The 21,866-nt window shown below is 42.3% G+C and overlaps 1 long non-coding RNA gene and 1 other non-coding gene across 2 annotated transcripts; one reads left to right on the top strand and one right to left on the bottom strand.

Annotated features, from left to right (window-relative positions):
- The first annotated feature begins 934 nt into the window (after positions 1 to 934).
- On the top strand, positions 935 to 21,641 carry LOC132657653 (uncharacterized). The gene is made up of 2 exons (XR_009596142.1): positions 935 to 1,148; positions 20,953 to 21,641. It is a non-coding gene; the product is annotated as an uncharacterized LOC132657653 (long non-coding RNA).
- Positions 19,777 to 19,883, bottom strand: LOC114117689 (U6 spliceosomal RNA). Its single transcript, XR_003591347.1, has one exon. It is a non-coding gene; the product is annotated as a U6 spliceosomal RNA (small nuclear RNA).
- Positions 21,642 to 21,866: the final 225 nt, after the last annotated feature.

The raw sequence follows: 21,866 nt of genomic DNA on the forward strand, positions 1-21,866 counted from the left end.
ACCACGTGGCCTCGCTCCCGATGGTGGTGAGCGCCCTTGTGTGGCGGAGCCTCAGGGGGCAGGCAGCACCCTCTGTGAACGGCACCCATCAGGGCGAGGTGAGACAGCATGTGTGACAAGATTACAGCAGCCTGCTGCCTGGGACCTCGAACAGTCCCGCTTCCAGGCCGTCACAGCCTAGTTCCCAGTCTGGCTCCTCCGGAGCCCACTGGTCCCCTGCCTGTTTGAACGCTGCTCACATTTCCATTGGCGGCGTTTCAGGTGCACAGAGGCAGTCTCTCCATCCTGCAAGTCTATGAGCTCCATTTCCCAGAAACAGAACCACACGGTACAGCTGGTGACAATCGTGTCTGGAGGCTTCTGTGCACTGGAGGAAGTTATCCGATATCAATTTCTCTGGATGACAAATTAAACTTCCTCCCTGCTCGGGGGCTCTGGTTCCCCATTATTTCTACCTGCCATTTGTTTCTTATGGACTCTGGGGGCAAATAAGGCCTCTGGGTCCAATGTCCTGATTCCTTGTGTAAGGACTACGACCAGTCCTGAGAAACCTGCTAGTGACGGAGGACAAAAGTCCAGAGGAATGGTGATCACCAGCCTCTCTGCCCACTTCTAACACAGACCAGAGGAGACCCACAGGGACACAGACCAGAGGGGTCAGGGGACCTGAGACCTGCAGGGACACAGACCAGAGAGGTCAGGGGACCTGAGACTCTCAGGGACACAGGCCAGAGGAGCTCGAGGGATGTGGTGGCCGCAGGGAGCAGGGTCCCTGAGACTCGTGTATACACTGACTCAGGGCTGCAGAGGGTGTTCTTGGACCCTGCAGTCCTCCTGCAAAGAGGAGGCCTCAGCCGGTTTGCTGAAAAGGAAATGAACAAGAGCAGACACTTTACGGACAGATTACAGATTGTTCATGACAGGATGACAGCATAGGACCTTCCTCCTTTTTGAACATACGACAAGGCAGGAGCCGCAAACAGGAAACACCCCTCAAAAGAGGAGCAGCGAAAAGTGGAAGAGAAGAGTGGATTCCCAGGGAAGTTAAGGGGCAGACAGAGGAGTGAAATGGGAAGAATGGAGACGTCTTCAGGAGGGGAGGAAGAGAGGCGTGTGCGCCAAGTCCCCCGAAAGGCATGCAGAGCTTGGTGAGTCAGACCTGGCACAGAGATCCCCGGGCACACGCACACCCCGGGGAACATCCCCGCTCGCTCTGGGGCCTCTCTGCATTAATCATACACGCATGGCACTTCCTGTTTAATCACTTGGCAATTATCTGGTTTATATCCTCCGTTTTTATCTCCTAAACAAGATTTGCCTCATCAGATCTTAAAATTGCATTTGACATGGTAACGAATAGTTGAATTATTTGTTCCCTACAAATGTCATTATTTACCATGTAATTTCCAGGAAGACACAGCTTCCGAGTGTCCATACAGGATTTACTGGGCCATTATCACACCCGCCACTGCTGGAGTGGCCGGTGAGGGCGTCCGCGCCGAGGACCAGCATGAGGAAGTGTGGTGCTGGAGGTGGCTTTCTGAGAGATGTGGCTCCGCTTTATGAGCCTTGGGGAGAGCATTTAATTTCTCTTTGTGTCAGGGCCTCCATCCGGAAAATGAAAAACAGGAGAGAAGGAAGGTTGCAGGGATAATTAGAAAGAACAAAGCAGGGTTAGGAAGAGACACAGAGGCAGGGGTGGGAGATGCTGGCGGTTTTGGTACAATCGGCCCACCCATAGCTCAGGAGTGAGAAAAGACAGGGTTCTTACACAGCCAGACGCACTGGGAGACCCCATTCCAGAGCCTCCCTGAGGAGAGAGGGGGGCTGGAGTAAGACCGTCTGGTCTTCGGGGCCAATGGGAGGTGTGTCTATTGAACGTGGAGAAAGGCAGCAAGGCAGTTCCCTTGCCAGCCTTGAGGTTCCTCACCTTCGGGGAAGGCTCAGTTTAGGGAACTCACCTGGAGAATAAAAGAAAACATCGCCAGCAAGTGTGCAGTGGCTTAGCAAGCCGACACAAAGAGTAAGATTTTTTTTTCCTTTTGTTTCCTCTTTACCAAGTTTGCCAGTGACCCCCCTCTCCACCCTGTCAGTTGGTGCCCAGCTCTCATTCCCCTGGACCTGCGGCTGCCTTGACACAGCTTGGCACCCCTCCTCTGCTCCACCGGTGCCCTCAGGGCTGAACTTTTACTGTTTCTCCCGAGTCTCTCCATGTCCTTTGTGACCCCTGGCGCACGATGGTGGACATTTCTCCGGACGCCCACTCCTTTGGTGACTCCATCCAGGCGTGGAGTTTAACCTTTGTGAGGAACACGCCCAAGTCTGTCTACCATCTTTCTGGCTCCAGCTCTCAGCAGCCTCAGTTCAGTTGAGTTGCTCAGTCGTGTCTGACTCTTTGCGACACCATGGACTATACACGCCAGGCTTCCCTGTCTATCACCACCTCCCAGAGCTTGCTCAAACTCATGTCCATCGAGTCAGTGATGTCATCCAACCATCTCCTCCTCTGTTGACCCTTCTCCTCCTTCAATCTTTCCCAGCATCAGGGTCTTTTCAGATGAGTCAGTTCTTCACATCAGGTGGCCAAAGTATTAGAGTTTCAGCTTCAGCATCAGTCCTTCCAATGAATATTCAGGACTGATTTCTTTTAGGATGGACTGGTTGGATCTCCTTGCAGTCCAAGGGACTCTCAAGAGTTTTCTCCAACACCACAGTTTAAAAGCACCAATTCTCCAGCCCTCAGCTTTCTTTATAGTCCAACTCTCACATCCATACGTGACTACTGGAAAAACAATAGCTTTGACTAGATGGACCTCCCGAGCCTAGAATCATCTATTTAACTGTCTCCTGGAGACCTACTCGGATGACAAGGGAACATCTCACACCCAGGATTCCCTGCATGAACCTCCAGATCTCTGTCCCCATCCCCTAACCCCATCACATCCCAGGCCTCTTTTTATCTGGTAGAATATTTTGGCTTATTTCTCAAGAGAAAACGTGTGGTTTCAACTCCCCTTGACATTGTCAAGCAATCAAGCAATCTTCACAGCTGTACCCTAAGGACATTCCTGGGGCCCCGTCCCCTCCCCACTCAGCTGTGGGATGCTGTCGCTCTAGTCAGGACCCCCTCCTGCTCTCGCCTGACTTACGATTTTTCCCACAAAACATTTCCAGGTGTCCCCTTCCCAGACTCTGGGGGTCCACACTTCACACTGAACAGAAGCGAGTGTGCTCCCCAATGGCCCCTGACAGCCTCATCCCGCACCCTCTGCCCTCTGAGCTCGCCCCGCATCCTGCACACCCCGGCCTCCACGCTCCCGTGCTTGTCTAACTTTCTTCCTGGCTTCCTGGCTCTCCTTCCTTAGCACCTTGCTGGACTGTCAACTGTGCCAGCAGGCTTTGCGGGCCGCTGACTGAAAATGGCACCACGACCCCCGCCCCCCCACCCGTGTAGGCTAGTTCCTTCCTCTGCAGGGGTTTCTCACGGCCTTTATGTCCAAGGTAGGGTCTGAATTCTCTTTTCCTTTGTTGGTTGTTTTCTCTGGAATCAAAGCTCCCCAAGTGCAGGCTTTGGTGTGTGCCCTGTCCTGGAGCCAAGAACAGCCCCCAGACTCCGATCTGGAGCTGTCTGTTCAATAAGTTAAGGAAAGGTAAATTTAAAAAATGAAAACAAAGTCAATCACCCTGAAAGCCAAAGGCTAATTTTGGGGGAAATGGGATAAACCAGCAAGTGTGCCCCAGCTTCTAGGAAGCAACCCTGACTCCATCTCGCTGCCTCCCCCCTCCACTCCCCTGGTGACATGTCCGGTCCTGCCATCAGCCTGCTCACATGCCACTCTTAACTGGGGTGAGGAGTTCTCCAACTGATGCTCCTTTGATGGGATTTTCTCTGGAAGTACTAGCAACGTGACAGGAAAACTAAAGAGAAAAATGAGGAGAGCTGCATGATCTCCTTTGCTCTCTGCACTCAGTAAATTGCTTGTAAAGAAGCGCTATTTTCTTCTCTGTTCTCTGCATACTCGCGATTTCCTCTACTTGGAATGTTTGCTTTGGACAGGATTCCTTAGATGAGAAAAAAACTCCTGTCATACACATACGTAATATATATGTATGTACATATATATATGTGTGTGTGTGTTTTACTTCAGTTATTAAAACCTGAAGTAGTAGAGAAAGAATCAGGACTATGTCTGTCTCTCTCTCACTCTCTCTGTGTATTTTTAAGTTGTCTTTAAGAAATGAGTCTCTTATTCCACCAGCAGCTGTAACTGTAAAACGCCTTTGATTTTTAACAATGTCACATTCAGGAAGACAAAGTCTTTAAACATATTCTATTTGGTTAGCAAACAGAAAGAGCTGTGAGATAGCATATAATGCAAACTATTTCCAAATTGGGTTCAGGAATTAGAGTGACAGAAGGAATGAATTCCAGGTTTGAAGAGCAAACATTAAATGTGGCAAGCTCATTGTCGGCTGACTCGATTAGATTAAATGCCGTATTTTTATGCACAGTTTAAATATTATGCTTCAGCTCTATTCTTCTGATTAAAGCTGTTTGCTTGACTGTGATGATTAAATAAGGGTTAATAAATATAACCTTTGTTTAATCTATAATAACCAACATTCTCTGTCTTCCTGTGTGGGAGAAATAGCAGCTGAAGATGGATTTGAGAGGTAAGGTGGATTTGCGAGGCAAGACTATTAGGCCCATAATTTTATGAATTGGAGGATTAGAAATATCATTTTGTGCAGTGTTCCTTAAAACAACAAAACAGTAGGTATAATCTAAACTCCTTATCAATGACAGAACCATGAGAAAGTACAAAATTCTTTGGGAGTACATTAAAGGATGATTTACTACGTTCTTTATATACTAACTGAAGAAATCAGGTTTATAAAAACTTCACAATTCATTTTTGCAAAATAATGCATTCATCAGATCAAAGAATAAGGATAGATGACTTTGACAGCAAGTTGTCAAAATTAAATTACATTTGATCTTCTAATAACAAGTGATCTTTACTTTGCTTTTTTTTTTTTAACACAATTTCATTCTTTTTCAAGTGAAAAAAATTAATGGAATAATTTTTATGTAGAAAATAAGTCTCCACAAAGTTATTTGCATTTTGGGGGAAGATAATAGTTTCAATTAGAATGATGCTAACCCAGATTGCTAGTTCTATAACTGACCCTATTTCTTGGTTGTGATAACCTCACCATGCCACTTGCAGAAGTACACTCAAGGCCTTATGGACATATGTTTATCTGTGATAACTGCCTGGGAGAGGGCATGGCAGCCCATCAAGGAAGCCCATCCCTTGAGACTGGCCTGTTGAAATTCTCCACATGCCCTCCTTCCATGAAACACTCCTCTGTATCTAGAGGCTTGCTGCTCTAAGACTAGAAACACAAAAGACTCAGTTTCAAGTTCATTTTCATGTCAGGGAATGAAAGATCAAGGTTCACACGAAGAAGCAACTAGAAACGCTCCTGTTGCTGCACAATTAGCCTGCACAGCCTCTCTCTGAAGGGAGGATTATTAGTAAAATAAAGTCAGACATCTGGGCAATTCCAGCTGCATTTCAAGCCAGTCCCAAGAAGACAATCTCCTCCAGGCCAACCTGGAGGTGGATGTGGGCAACTCTCTAAGAAGAGTTTCACTGCAAACAAGTCATTTTTGCAGGTGTTATTTTCTACCTATGGAATTTATTGCATATACTTATATGGTACTCTTGCCTGGAGAACCCCATGGATGGAGGAGCCTAGTAGCCTACAGTCCATGGGGTCGCTAAGAGTTGGACACGACTGAGTGACTTCACTTTCACTTTTCACTTTCATGCACTGGAGAAGGAAATGGCCACCCACTCCAGTGTTCTTGCCTGGCAATACCAGGGACAGAGGAGCCTGGTGGGCTGCCGTCTATGGGGTCACACAGAGTCGGACATGACTCATGCGACTTGGCATATGGTTGTTTTCCTTTTTTCTTTCATTTATTCTTTTTCCTTTCCTCTTATTTCTTATTTTATATAATTTGCTATTTTCCTCTTGTGAGCTTCCCCCTCTTTCTCTTCCTTCTCTTTTTTTTTCAACAGTTAAAAGTTGAACTTGCTCCTTTATTGTTTCCTTTTGTCCTAGTATCTTTATTCATTTTTGTTTAATTTGATAGTTTTGTTAAATCTTCCTTTGAGTGATCTAAATTACACTTAGAGAGAGGCAGGGTATTCACAGATGACAAAATATCTATTTGTCTTTCCAGAATTCCTATTGAAGAAGTAAAATTTACTTGTATACTGAGTACATGCAAATATTATTATTTTTAAAGCTAAATTTTCAAAATTTAGCACTAGTGAATTTGGTAATGGACACATTTTATCCATACATTGTTATATATGAGTAAATGAGAAGTAAGCTTGCTTATAGTCTACTATTAATTGGAATGCAAGAAATCAATCAAAATCAATACTTAGATTAAAATTGCCATCATTATCATGCACTAGCATTTCATTTTGGAGGACTTAGAAGCTATTTAAATAATAACTTCATAGCTTGAGATAGCTTAGCAGTCACTGAAATACCATTATTTGTCTTTTTTTCGTCATATGCTGATTGCATTTTAAGAACCACCATTATTTATGAATCTCAACTGAAGAAGTGAGTTTTGATTTAAAAAAATAATTTAATTAAGGTGTAGACTTGCAACAATTGCAGTGGATTAAAGAAGCAATAAAATTTTGCATTGTTCTTTTAAAGCCTGAATAAAGAGAAAAATGTATCTCAATCAGTTAATCATTTTTATAAAACTTCTAAATGCCTTGAAGCTTAAAAAATTGGCAATTCAAAAATAAGTGCACACATATATGGGAACATAATTTTATTTAGATTGGAGAAAAGAAATTGCCATTAATTGAAGTTGCTTTTGGCTCTGAAATGAGAATTACCTGGATATATTAACAGAATCTGATAAATATAGTCAAAGGTTTTATCTACCTGGTAAAATGATTGCTTTCTTATTTTTTATCAACAAGTCCAAGTACTTAGCTGCCTAGTAGGTATAAAAATTTAATTCTGAAGAAAACACACGTAATGAACACTGAAAGGAAAGAAATAAAACATGACCCAATCATAGAATTTCAAGGATTGATTAATTTTGTGATTTGCTTGTTTCTTTCTGTTTATTGTGACAGTTTGCTTCTAAAGCGTTTCCAATGGAGTAGGGAACCCTTGTGGGGAATGTCAATTGGGATGGCTACTGTGGAGACCAGTGTGGAGGCTCCTCAAAAAATTAAAAATAAGACTACCACATGATCCAGCAATCCCACTCCTGGATATTTATCTGAAGAAAAAAACTAACTCGAAAAAATATATGCACCTCAGTGTTTGCAGCCACTCTGTTTGTGATAGCCAAGACATGGAAACAACCTAAGTGTCCATCAATAGATGATAAGAATATATGTACATATATCACTATATAATTAATAGATTATTACTCAGAGTAATGATGAATTCATTTCAGAATGAAATCTTGCCATTTGGGAAAACATGGATGGACTTAGAGGGTATAATGCTAAGTGAAACAAGTCAGACAGAGGAAGAGAAAGAAAAATGTCCTCTGATTTTATTTACAGATAGAATCTAAAAAATGAAATACATGAACACACATGGCCCAACAGAAACAGACTCTTAGGTGCAGAGAACAAACTGATGGTAGCCAGAGAGAAGAGTGGGGGTTGAGGGCAGCAGGTGAGGGAGATGGAGAGGTGAAATCTCCAGCTGCAAAATAAATCAGTCCCAGGGAGGTACTGCACCGCATTGGGTATATAGTCAGTAATAGTGGTGACAGGTGGTTTCCAGACTCTCTTGATGGTTACCATGTAAAGTATATAAATTCTGAGTCAGTATGTTGTATTTCTGAAACCAATATAATATTGTCTATCAATCAGGCTTCAAGAAAAAAATTTAAAAATAAAATAGTTCCAATAATCCTGCTTTCTGGAATTCTTTCCTGCATTATCCTTTCCCCTAGATTGGGGATGCCGGACCTATTGATTTGATTCTGAAGAATAGACAATGGCAAAAGTGATGGGCTTGGGGAATTCCCTGGTGGTCCCGTGGTTAGTACTTGGTAATCTCACTGCCAGGGCCTCAGATCTGATCCCTAGTCAGGGAATTAAGATCCTGTAAGCTGCAGGCACTGCCAAAGAAACAAAAGTGATGAGATGTGACATCTCAGATTGATTTCTATTGTGCTTACCCATTCTTTTTTGCCCTCTTTCATTTTCTGAGGAAGCAAGATGCTATTTACTATAGGATCCAGCAATCACACTCCTTGATATTTACCCAAAGAGGCAGAAAACTTATGCCCACACAAACACCTGTGTGTGGATGTTTATATCAGCTCTGCTCATAATTGCCAAAACCAGGAAGACACCAAGATGTCCTTTAGTAGGTGATGGATAAATAAGCTGTGATCCTTCCGGACAATGGGCTATTCAGTTCAGTTCAGTCACTCAGTCGCGTCCGACTCTTTGCGACCCCATGAATCGCAGCACGCCAGGCCTCCCTGTCCATCACCAACTCCCGGAGTTCACTCAGACTCACATCCATCGAGTCAGTGATGCCCAGTAGCATATTGGGCACCTACTGACCTGGGGAGTTCCTCTTTCAGTATCCTATCATTTTGCCTTTTCATACTATTCATGGGGTTCTCAAGGCAAGAATACTGAAGTGGTTTGCCATTCCCTTCTCCAGTGGACCACATTGTGCCAGACCTCTCCACTATGCCTGCCCTTCTTGGGTAGCCCCACAGGACATGGCTTAGTTTCATTGAGTTAGACAAGGCTGCGGTCCTAGTGTGATTAGACCGACTATTCAATGCTAAGAAAAAAAGAATTATTAAACCATGAAAAGACATGGAGGAAAGGTAAATATATATTACTAAGTGAGAAAAGCTATTCTGAAAGTGCTATGTACTATGATTCCAACTTCTCAGCATCTTGGAAAAGGTAAAATTATGCAGACAGTAAAAAAGTCGCTGGTTATCAGGTTTTAAATGGGAGGGTGGGATGAACAGCTGGACACAGAGGACTTTTAGGGCAGTGAAACTTCTCTGGATGACATTGTAATGAAGGATAGGATTATGTGTGTGTGTCCACACGTGCATGCTCAATCGTGTCCAACTCTTTGTGACCCCATTGACAGTAGCCCACCAGGCTCCTTTGCCCATGGGATTTCCCAGGCAAGAATAGTGAAGTGGGTTGCCATTTCCTCCTTCAGGGGATCTTCCTGACCCAGGGATCAGGCCACATTTGTCCAAACCCATAGGACGTATGACACCAAGGACCCCAAGAGTGAACCCTAAGGTACACTCTGGACTCTGGGTGATGATGACATGTCAGAGTAGGTTCATCAGGTGTAACAAATGTCCCATCTGCTGGGGATGTTGATAGCATGGGGCTGTGCCTGTGGGCGCAGTGGGTGTGTGGTATATCTCTACACCTTCCTTTTGATTTTGCTGTGAACCCAAGACTGCTTTAAAAAATAAGATATTTGTTAAAGTCACCTATTTCATTTTATTTTTAAAGTCACCAAGTTGTGAGCTGTCCTTAGGGGTGGCTCACCTGGAAAGTGATATAACAGTATCACACACAGAAGGACATTGGTTCTGTAGGAGTTATGACCTTATGAATACACCACTGAAGCTTAAAAACAAATAATGTCATTGTTAAAGCCACAACATCTCTTGGTAGAATAAAAATAGTAACATAAGCTACTTACGTTCAGACTGAAGGATTAGTCTCACCAACTGCCAAATGTTGCTCTTTGCAATATTACAATTAAATGTTCATTTTTCCTTGAACTGTTAGCAGCTTTCAAAAATTAAAAAAGATGTATACATATCCACACACACATATATATCATGGGAGAAAAATGTAAACACTGAAAAATAATTACATGGTAGCCATCTGTCTTTTTCTCTACAAGTTGGAGAACAACTTGGTTTTTTGAAAGTATAACATTTCAGAAAATCACACTGAACACCATTGCTTCAGGGAAACATAGGGTCAGAAATCGGAGAAGGCAATGGCACCCCACTCCAGTACTCTTGCCTGGAAAATCTCATGGATGGAGGAGCCTGGTAGGCTGCAGTCCATAGGGTCGCTAAGAGTCAGGCACAACTGAGCAATTTCCCTTTCACTTTTCACTTTCATGTACTGGAGAAGGAAATGGCAACCCACTTCTGTTCTTGCCTGGAGAATCCCAGGGACGGGGGAGCCTGGTAGGCTGCCGTCTCTGGAGGTCTCACAGAGTCGGACACGACTGAAGCGACTTAGCAGCAGCAGCAGCAGCAGCAGGGTCAGAAATAAGTTTGCATAAAGAATGCAAAAAATTCTCCAAACAGAGGGGTCGTTTGAAGTAAAACCTCAGTAGGACAGCAGCTACAGTCAGTTTACTCTCTTAACTGAGGTCTCTAGTATCAGCATTTACATTTTGCATAATGCTGAACATAAAATCCTCCCTGACACCATTTCAGTTCATTCTCTGAGTTTGGGGAACAGAATAGACTGTCTTTGCAGGTGAAGTCTTTGCATCTCAGAAGCCTCGCCGACGGCTCAGTTCATGCAGCTGCTGTAGAAGCAGAAGGAAGGGCCGGCATTGGTGTTTTCTGACATCACGTCTAAGAATGACACCACATGGCTCCTGTGTTTAAGCGGTACAGACTAGAATCTTCTGGCTCGCTAAAATAAAAGTATTGATTTTTTAAAAGTGAGATAAAATGGGAAAATAATGGAAGTCGAACAAAACGCTACCTATCTAGAAAAATCCAGTGGGCTCGTATGGCTTCCATCCTGTGTTCAGCAGCTTTGATTGGGTGATGGATGACCCAAGGGTGAGGGTTAGAGATGAGAAGTTTGTGTGAAGCTTCCCTCCCCACCAGCACTGGTGTTTCACAGGCTGTGTGCCTGGTGGTGGCTCCACAAGGTAGGAAGGACCCGGCAGGAGGCACCTTCTTCACTGCCTGGCCCAAGGTTCCTTGTACAGCACTGTGCACACTTTACATACATATTAACTGAATTGAATTTACACATTGCTCATTTCACAAATAGGGTAAGTGACGATTAACAGCTTTACAGCAGCCCCAGCAACTGACTTGAATAAAGAAATCTGTGTCTATCTATCTGTCATGCCTTGAATTGGTCCAATGGGAGTGTCTTGCTGTGGAAAAATTCATAATTGGGGGAGAATCCTTTAGCAGGTACTGCTACCTACTCATAGAAACAGCTGGGAATGTTTATGCCAGCCTTCTCATTTTCCTCTTAGTAGCAAGTGTTTGCAAGAATCCCTTAAAGATCTAACGATTTCTCACCTTTTCCTAATTCATTTTGACAGCAAGACAAGGTGAAACAGACATAGCAGCACCATAAATTAAGAGTGGTAAGGTGATGCCGTGCACTTGGTGTGCAGAACAGGCTCTGAGGCCAGGGATCTCGCTGGTGAATGCTCGGCGGTGACAGCGGCTTCCTCTCGTCTTACTTTGATTTATATCTTTCTACAAATGAAGCAGAGGATGAAATACAGGCTATCTCTGACTGTGACACACCTACATTTTATAAGGACAGTTTTCAATCTGGGGCAGCCAGAGGGTCCCTACCCACCAAAAAGGAAACTGACTGGGCTTATAAAAATGTCACACGTGGGAATATTACAAAAACAGTATCGAGAAGGTTTTGAAAATTCCATGAATATTTCCTAGTCCATCATGATTAAATTTCCTAAATTAGGTTTCCTTTTACGTTGTTGAAAATCAGACTTCTTCCCCATCAAACCCTCAAACTTTCTAAACTTTCTAAAGGTAGCTATGTTATCTTTTCCCTTCATTAGCTGAAGAGTTAAAAAATGCTTTGTCTTAATACCATAGGTTTATAATACATATTAATATACTAAAGTGTCTGAAAAGTTTGGCAGTAAAGAAAATGTGAAATTACTTCTGTAACATCTGAACAGAAAATACTTTATCATGAAAAGTACATGATTATTTTGTAAAACTGTGATCTGCCCATTTGGGAAATATTTTCTAGGTCTGAAAGCCTGGTAGGCTGCAGTCCATGGGGTCACTACGAGTCAGACATGACTGAGCAACTTCACTTTCACTTTTCACTTTCATACATTGGAGAAGGAAATGGCAATCCACTCCAGTGTTCTTGCCTGGGGAATCACAGGGACGGGGGAGCCTGGTGGACTGCCTGCTGTCTATGGGATCACACAGAGTCAGACACGACTGAAGCGACTTAGTAGCAGCAGCAGCATTCATTGTATATGGAGCACTAAGCACTAATTCAACAGCTTTCTGGTTTCACCCTGGAAATGGACAACTCTAAGATGTTCAGGTGAATTTTCCATGACCAGATCCTGTTTATCTGTTTACATCCACATCAGGTATCTCCTATACTATACCTTATTAGGGAAATAGGAATATGTGTACTTGAGGACACATTCTGACATTGTCAGCTCTTCCTTCCGCCCTTGAACAGTTCTAAACAAGAGGTACTGATTTTAATAAGACGTCTTTTAAAATAAAAGGTTGTTGAAATCTCAAAGGAATGTCTTAAGGACAAATACTCTGCATTTTGCTTCCTTGCCCTGACATGTGAGAGAAAGAAGCCCTGCCTAGCTATTACTTCTATGTGGAATCTAAATGGTACAAATGAGCTTATTTACAAAGCAGATATAGAGTCACAGATGTAAAAAACAAACTTACAGTTACCATCGGGAGCTTTAGGGGTGAGGGACAAATTGGGAGACTGGATTGACCTACGCACACTACTGTGCGTAAAATCGATGACTAATAAGGATCTACTGTATAGCATGCGCTTCCCAGGGCTCAGTGGTGAAAAATCCACCTGCCAATGCAGGAGATGCAGGAGATGTGGGTTCAATCCCTGGGTCGGGAAGATCCCCTGGAATAGGAAATGGCAGCCCACTCTAGTATCCTTGCCTGGAAAATTCCACGGACAGAGGAACCTGGCAGGCTACAGTCCATGAGGTCTCAAAGAGTTGGGCACAACTGAGAAATTGAGCACTCACATATGTATAGAACAAGAACTCTGGTCAATGCTCTGTAATGGCCTACATGGGGAAAGAATCTAAAAAAGAGTGGATATGTGTATATGGATCATGATTTACTTTGCTGTACAATGGGAGTGTCAGCAAAGACTTTTCAGAGGAAGCGATGATTCACTTAAGTGTTGACTGATGAGGGTGATATCTAGAAAAAAGAGGGAGAGTGAGTGTTCCAAGCAAAGGAGAAAATGATCGAGGACGTAGAGGCCCAAGAGAGCATGAATCTTCTTTTGGAAAAATCTCACATTCCACGCACGTGGTGGGACCTGCTACCAGATTAGGGGGTTGAGGATGCAGAATGAGGGGTGAAGAGGGGAGAAGCTTGCAGGACTTAACAGACCAAACTCAAGAGAAGAGTCTCTTCAGACCCGCACTTTAGAAAAACCAGTTTCAGGCCTCTGAATGTTAAAGAAAGTAAAAATTAAATAAAAGCAAGATTAAGGGAAGACAATATCCTCTCGAAGGTAAATTGAGAGGAAATTACAAAACAGAGAAATCACCTGTATTCTAGTGAGATCCATCCACTAAATTAAGTGGGAATAATATTTCCGTAAGATTGAAGGCAGGAGGATAAGGGGGTGACAGGATGAGATGGTTGGATGGCATCACCGACTCAATGGACATGAGTTTGAGTAAGCTCCAGGAGTTGGTGATGGACAGGGAAGCCTGGTGTGCTGCAGTCCATGGTGTCGCAAAGAGTCAGACATGACTGAGCGACTGAACTGAATATTTGCATAAAATATTATCTTCAGGTGTCACCCTGGCAGATCAGAGAACTTGGGCTTGTCAGTCTGCATTTCTCATGGGACTGTGAGAGTGGCCACCTCATGGGTCTCCTCTCTTTGGTGCTCAATGTTTGCAAAGGGTTTGGTCCCTGGAGAGGAGAGTTTACCAGCCTCCCAGGGGACCAACTTGCTTCTCCTGCTTGAAAGTTCAAACACCTGGACCTCAGTGTGAAACAAAAGATTTACAGAATCACTTAGTTTCTTTAATGTAAAATAGGGGTGATTGGGCTTTGAGAATATTAATAATTCTGACGGTTGGATGAAGTAGTGAAAGTTGCTCAGTCGTGTCCGGCTCTGCGACCCCATGGACTATACAGCCTGTGGGATTCTCCAGGCCAGAATACTGGAGTGAGTAGCCTTTCCCTTCTCTAGGGGATCTTCCCAACGATCAAACCCAGGTCTCCCACATTGCAGGTGGATTTTTTTTACCAACTGAGCCACGGGGAAGCCCAAGAGTACTGGGAATGGGTAGCCTATCCCTTTCCCAGCGGATCTTCCTGACCCAGGAATTGAATCGGAGTCTCCTGAATTACGGCAGATTCTTTACCAACTGAGCTATCAACTTGTGAGAAGCCCTGAGAACAATGCCTGACAGAGCAAGAGCTCAGTGAATAGTTAATCGCTATTAGTAGTAATAATACCGCCATCACAAAGAAACACAATAAAAAGCAAATAACATTATATAAATTAATATTTTGTCTTAAAAATATCATCGACTGAAACACAATGACTTTTCCCTTTGTCCTACCTTTGCATGGGCCTTAGTGATGTCCAGTCTTTACAGCCGACGTCTTTATTCTAATTACATAATTTCTACAAAGATTCTCTACAAAGTGATGAAGGAAATTGAATACAAGGAAAGGTAAGGTGAGAGGCACCTGCCATTGACTGAAAACAATGTTTTCACATTAAGAACGAAGAGCATCCAAGGAATTCCACCCTCCACTTTAGAAAGTTTATTAAAATCATGATGTGCTTGTAGCATCTTAAGCAATTTCAAATAACTGTCTCTGAAAAATTACCAGGCAGCTGTCTGTGATGTTTGTGTCTGGCCAAAGGGAACTGACTTCAATGCATCCTGACACAGCAGGAGCAAACTGTCACCTTTAAAGAAAAAGTATTCTAAGTGACACACTGATAGTGTCAGCGATGTGCTGGCGGTTATTTGTGCTTGTCAGGAAACAAGCAAGCCCCACGTCTGTTTCTTCCCAATACAACGGATTTCAGAGTATATTGACAACATATAGGCAAACAATCCATTTTGCATCTCCTGGTTTGGTCTTCTTAAAAGCAGTAGATTTCTAACTAGGATATTTTTTTCAGGGGTCAATGAGAACAAGTCTACTGTTAATGTAAAGAAAATATGCATTCGAGTTTATTAGATTGTTTGTAAAACCCGTGGTCTCTGCTGTTCTGTGTGTGTAAATCTGATTTCTTAGTAACAACTACTGGAAACAGGATATTCCTGTGTGGTTTTTGACACACACCTGATAAGTGGAAATTCCCGCCCAGGTCCTTATCCTGGGGAGTAGAAAGGGCCGTTGGCATCCTTTGGTCACCACTGCTTTCTCACAGATGTTCTGTGTCTGTCTTTGGAGGAGGGTTTTATCTCCAGGTGCTTCTGGATTTAGGGGAGCAGAAAGCCATCGGTCTTTCTGTGGAGTTCAAAACCCACAGTGTAAAGAGATGTCTGGGTTTACTGGTTTACTCTTCTAGTCAACCAATTCTCGCCTGCCTGCCTGCTGTGTGTCAGGGACCTATTTTCTGACAAACAAATAATTCCAGACAAAATGTGAAATAGAAAGACCTTCAATAAATTGTACATTTTGAGTTACTCCACCCAACACAGTTTAAAGGTTATGGAGAACATTTTCAAGGCTGATTTCATGACATATGTTTATGTTGTAAACACTATGAGTGAAACTTGGCTTGAATTACTATGAATAGATGTAGACAGCTCAGACAAAATCGTTAAACAGGGTCAACAAGTTATTTCTTGTACAGATAACCATTTACATACCACTGAGAAATCGAAATCTGTAATATATTTTATATATTCTAAATAATTAGAGGTTGAATAAAAGGCCTTGGCTCTATTATCCAGTAAGAACAATAATACTCCAAAAATGTAGTAAATTAGACATAGCAAGGGTTCAATGAAGGAGTTTCAATGAAGGAGTCTTGATGACAAGATAATTTGTCTCTTAAATTTAATAGGCTTTGAAATTTGATTAAAGGCCTCAGAAGCCTACCTGGACCCACCAACCTTATTTTAGTCCTTGATTAAATCACATTACTGAAAAGACCTCAGAAAAGGCCCCTTGATGGGAAGCTATCCAATATGCCATCTGAAAGATGCATCCCAACCCTCTTGAAAATGTTTTCTCAAAACCCTCAGATATATTTTTCCGAAGTAGGCAAAAATTGTAATTATGTGCCTCTTCTCCAAAATTATAGATGATATACCAATTTTTCCTCAAATTTTAGGCCAGCTTTATCCTTATTAATGACAATCTTTTGTGTCAAATATCCTACAGAAAAGCAGAAAAGTTTAAGCAACAACTCTTCTGTTCTCTGTCATCATCACATACTGTATCTTAACTGACACCTTGGCTAAGAAAATGTCAGAATTATTTGTGGCATTTGTTAGTCAAATAATCAGTTTTTGGCATTTTAGAGAGACCAAACTACTAAATAGATAAACAACCCAGAGTTTTAATTAATATTTAATTTTTGATTAACATTTAATTTAAATAACAATTTAGAATGCCTTTTAAAGCCTTGGTTATAATATCACTTTAAAATTCACAGGGTGACAGTCTCGATTCTTGGAAGAACAACTTACAACCCACAAATTATGGGGCAATTTTGTCCTATAATTAAACCCACGTGCACATAAAACTGTATACGCCTGCTTTCTGCTCACATTTACTGGAGGCTGATCCTCTTCTCATAAACACTCTTTGGGGTAAATTGTCCCCACTCCTAGCCTCTATGGGAGAGGCAGGTCCATGTGGCCAGGTGGGTTCTGTTGTGACCCCTCCCAGTGATGGGGCTGAAACAAACCAGTAGGGGAAGTGGGGCTGGACCTTCCTCACCTCTTCTGAAAACTGGAACTTTGCAACATATATATTAAGGTGCGTGGAAGTAATTGAATGAAAGGGCCCTTAGAATTGCACTCACCTGCTCGTGGAGCCTCGTGTGCTACAGTGCATGGGGTCGCAAAGAGTCGGACAGGCTAGTAACTGCACAGCAACAACAATGTGCCAAAGAGGAGCAGAGAGAAGAAGTGGAAAGCTGACTGGTCCCGGCATAGTCAGGACCCCAGACAGCAGCTCCTGCAGCACTGTTCCTCCCCACTCCCAGGCGCCTGTGTCCCACCAAATCTTCTTTACAGGGGCGGCCCCGGCTTCTCCCCCCCTCCCCCCAACATCCCACAGCAACTGCTGAGCTATTATTTCATACTTCAAAATGATGACAAACCCTAAGAAGAAGTGTCCTTCTTTATGCCAATAATACAGTCTAGTTTTTGTTTTCAGGAGATGGCTCAAGAAGTGTTTGGCCAAACCTGCTGGCCAAATGCTGTCAGACATAGCGGCTCAGTGTGGGCTACATGTGGGCTATAAAGGCTGCACGTCTGGGCACCTGGATGGGCAACAAGGGGAGACTTAAGGCAACACCTGCAGTCCCTAATGTATCTGGGGATGCCTTCAGAAGTTTGCTTATCCCCACAGGTCTATGCATATGAAGTTCTATCAACACCAAAATCCAACCAGGACCACACTTTGTAAAGTGACAATCGATTAGTGCCTTTTGTCCTGGGAGGAGGGAAACCATCTCTCTTTCAGTAGGAATGCTCAGTGTTGATGGAGACACAACAAGCATTCCGATTGACTTCTGGGGCAACAGAAATTGCTCCCTCTTTTTGCAAAAAAATTCAATTTGTATCAGAGGCTTTAACTTTTCCAATGACTTAACCCAGGAGTTTTACATGGACATTGAATACGTTTAATACAAGGGCATATTTCCAAATTTAGAACAGAAATTGTGTACCAAGATGTTCCCTGTATATCATTCATTCATTCAAGCAGGAACAAGGAATACAGGAGACACATAGGGTTGCAGATTGTGTAATTTTAATGGTTATTTGGAAGAATTTCTAACTACATGGGATACTGCTTATTATATAATATTATTAGGAAAAACAAGATACAATACTTCATGAACAATAGCCTCATTTATAATATTGGAAATAAAAGGGAATTCTCCAGAAAGACAATAGGGGGCAGTAGGAGAAGGGGACGACCGAGGATGAGATGGCTGGATGGCATCACTGACTCAATGGATGTGAGTCTGAGTGAACTCCGGAGTTGGTGATGGACAGGGAGGCCTGGCGTGCTGCAATTCATGGGGTCGCAAAGAGTTGGACATGACTGAGCGAACTGAACTGAACTGAACTGAGGTCATTTCTGGGTTGCAGGTTATGGGACAAATTTATTTTCACACACACACACACACACCATGTACATATATGTATATTTATTCCAAATGTCTGAACGTGAGCATGTATTTATTTTACAAATAAACATATATATTTAACAAAATACCTTCTTTTGTCAGGTAAAGTTCATCACTGTTGCGAGTATCATTGGGAATTTCATGCTTCATCCTAATATTTATACAAACATTAGAATCTACCCAGAGCTTTTTTTTTTCCTCATGAAATAAAAATTCATTATGGGTACTGCATTAGCCAAAGTCCACGCAGGTGGCTCCAACCTACACTAAGGCAAAGATGCTATTCTGCCTCTTCCTTGTGGTCAGGACTAGTCACTTACAGCTCATGAGAAATCCCAAGTATGCGTAAAGTACACTTTTCAGCAGTTTGATTTAACTATTTGCTGACTGACTTCTGCTAAGACATAGAGTCTCTGAGAGGGATCGTAAGAGATACAATCAGTTCTCCTTTCTCTGGATCCTCCAAGTTCCTGATATGTAACTTTACTGTCTTGAATCAGATTACTAGAACTTCAAAATATTCTCTAAGGTTCTTTTTTTTTTTTTGAATTTAAAAAATTTTTATTTTTCCTTTTTTTTTGCTGTATAATACAGTATTGGTTTTGCCATACATTGACATGAATCAGCCCCGGGTGTACATGGGTTCCCAATCCTGAACCCCCCTCCCACCTCCCACCCCATATCATCTCTCTGGATCATCCCCATGCACCAGCCCCAAGCATCCTGTATCCTGTATCGAACGTGGACTGGTGATTCGTTTCTTACCTGATAGTATACATGTTTCAATGCCGTTCTCTCAAATCATCCCACCCTCTCCCTCTCCCACACAGTCTAAAAGTCCGTTCTATACATCTGTGTCTCTTTTGCTGTCTCGCATAGAGGGTTATCATTACCATCTTTCTAAATTCCATATATATGTGTTAGTATACTGTATTGGTGTTTTTCTTTCTGGCTTACTTCACTCTGTATATTAGGCTCCAGTTTCATCCACCTCATTAGAACTGATTCAAATGTATTCTTTTTAAGGGCTGAGTAATACTCCATTGTGTATATGTACCACAGCTTTCTTAGCCATTCATCTGCTGATGGACATCTAGGTTGCTTTCATGTCCTGGCTATTATAAACAGTGCTGCGATGAACACTGGGGTGCACGTGTCTCTTTAAATTCTGGTTTCCTTGGTGTGTATGCCCAGCAGTGGGATTGCTGGGTCATAAGGCAGTTCTATTTGCAGTTTTTTAAGGAATCTCCACGCTGTTCTCCATGGTGGCTGTACTAGTTTGCATTCCCACCAACAGTGTAAGAGGGTTCCCTTTTCTCCACACCCTCTCCAGCATTTATTGCTTGTAGATTTTAAAAATATGGAACGCTTCACGAGTTTGCTTGTCATCCTTATGTAGGGGCCATGCTAATCTTCTCTGTATCGTTCCAATTTTAGTATATGTGCTGCCGAAATGAGCACTTCTCTCGAAGGTTCTTAAAGAAGTATTTATTCAAACGTTTAGTCCACTCAGTTGTACATGTTCTTTAACTGCTGGTTTGGGAAATGATTTTATAGAACTCACATCAGTCAGCTTTTTTGTCCCAGCAGTTTTGAAAATTCATTGTATTTTATTTTTTAACATCTTTTTAGTTGAGAGTGGTGGTCCTCTCTAGGAACAAAGTAAAACAACAGTTGCCAAGACGGGATTTTTTTTCCCCTCTCTAATATATCGTGGAGTTATATGGACACTGTCTTTGTTAGATTTTCCTGGAAAACAAAATAAAATAGCTACTTTGAAAATGCGTCAGAAAATAGGTTTCAGCTAAGAAAATGGGGTAATCTGTGAATCACACATATTTGTGTGGTTCAAGAATATGTCCCAAAGCTGACAATGGTGACTATAAATAAAGAATCTGTCAGACTATGCACACATCTCATTTATTTATCTTCTAACAATTATTTCTTATTTACATTTATTAGCTGACATTTAACTGTAGCCAATTGCAGGAATGTTGCTTGTAGAAATAACAGAATGGTATTTACAAGAGCAGTTTTAAAAATTGCGATGTGTTTGGGTCAATAACTAAAAAAAAATTTCCTGTCATTCTTTTGTATGCTAAAAGGTTTGGATATGTTATATTATACTTTCTCTTTACCTAGCCCATAATAAATATTATGGCCAGAGGCAATGCATTCAGCATCCTTTCCATCCATTTTCCACAAATATTTCTCTGTAATGACTGGGCATGTGAATAATGATTACATGTCAAACATTCCCTCTTGTTAGTCTTACAAGCATCCTGGGAGATGTGTGAGCTCGGAAATAGGATTATCATTTGTTTTCGTGATATTTTAAACTTGTGATCTATTTCTTCAATAGAACGTGAACTGTCAAATGCTAATTGTTGCTTGAAGTTGTTTCTTTCTGTGAAATAAACCCTCCAATATTCCTTTCCATCCTCTCTTACAAGTGTGAACACACACTTGCAGAATAATGAGGCTTTGTTGTCATAGGAAACTATTAAATCATGTATTTTTTACTTCCTAGGTTAAAGAAGAAAGAATCGATGTGTGAGGAAAAAATTGCACGAACAACCCTGGGACTATATTAGTTGATTTTTTAAGTCAGAAACTTCTGAGATGGTTTTCCATCTGAAAGTGGACAGAGTACTATTCTAGAGAATTTGCATAGCTCACCCTTACTGAAATCTTAACTCTACCTGATGTCTTCAACCACAAGTTGCATTGCAATACAAGGCTGTCTACTGTGTGAGAATACCTTGGAAATCTCACTGAACATCACAGGAGGCTGTAAGTTCTGACTAAATTGTGATTGTAATCCTGTCCAGATCTTAGAGAAACATATTCCATTTTATTCAGTAGTCCCTTAAACATACCAGGGTGTTCATTGGAAGGACTGATGTTGAAGCTGAAACTCCAATACTTTGGCCACCTGAAGCGAAGAGCTGACTCATTTGAAAAGACCCCGATGCCAGGAAAGATTGAAGGCAGGAGGAGAAGGGGATGACAGAAGATGAGATGGTTGGATGGCATCACCGACTCAAAGGACATGGGTCTGGGTGGACTCTGGGAGTTGATTATGGACAGGGAGGCCTGGCATGCTGCCATTCATGGGGTCACAAAGAGTCGGACACGACTGAGCAACTGAACTGAAACATACCAGACTAATAATGAACTTTTAAGCTCACTATACATTAAAAATATCAAAAATTTAAAGTATTTTGAAATTATTGAACATGGGCTTCCCCAGTGGCTCAGCAGTAAAGAATCCACCTGATAATGTAGGATATGCGAGTTTGATCCGTGGGTTGGGAAGATCCCCTGGAGAAGGGAAGGATAACCCACTCCAGTATTCTTGCCTGGAGAATCCCGTGGTCAGAGGAGCCTGGTGGGCCTCATACAGTCCATGGGGTCACAAACACTCAGATACCACTGAGCGAC

The sequence above is a fragment of the Ovis aries genome, chromosome 13 (genome assembly GCF_016772045.2).
Source record: "Ovis aries strain OAR_USU_Benz2616 breed Rambouillet chromosome 13, ARS-UI_Ramb_v3.0, whole genome shotgun sequence".
NCBI lineage: Eukaryota > Metazoa > Chordata > Mammalia > Artiodactyla > Bovidae > Ovis > Ovis aries.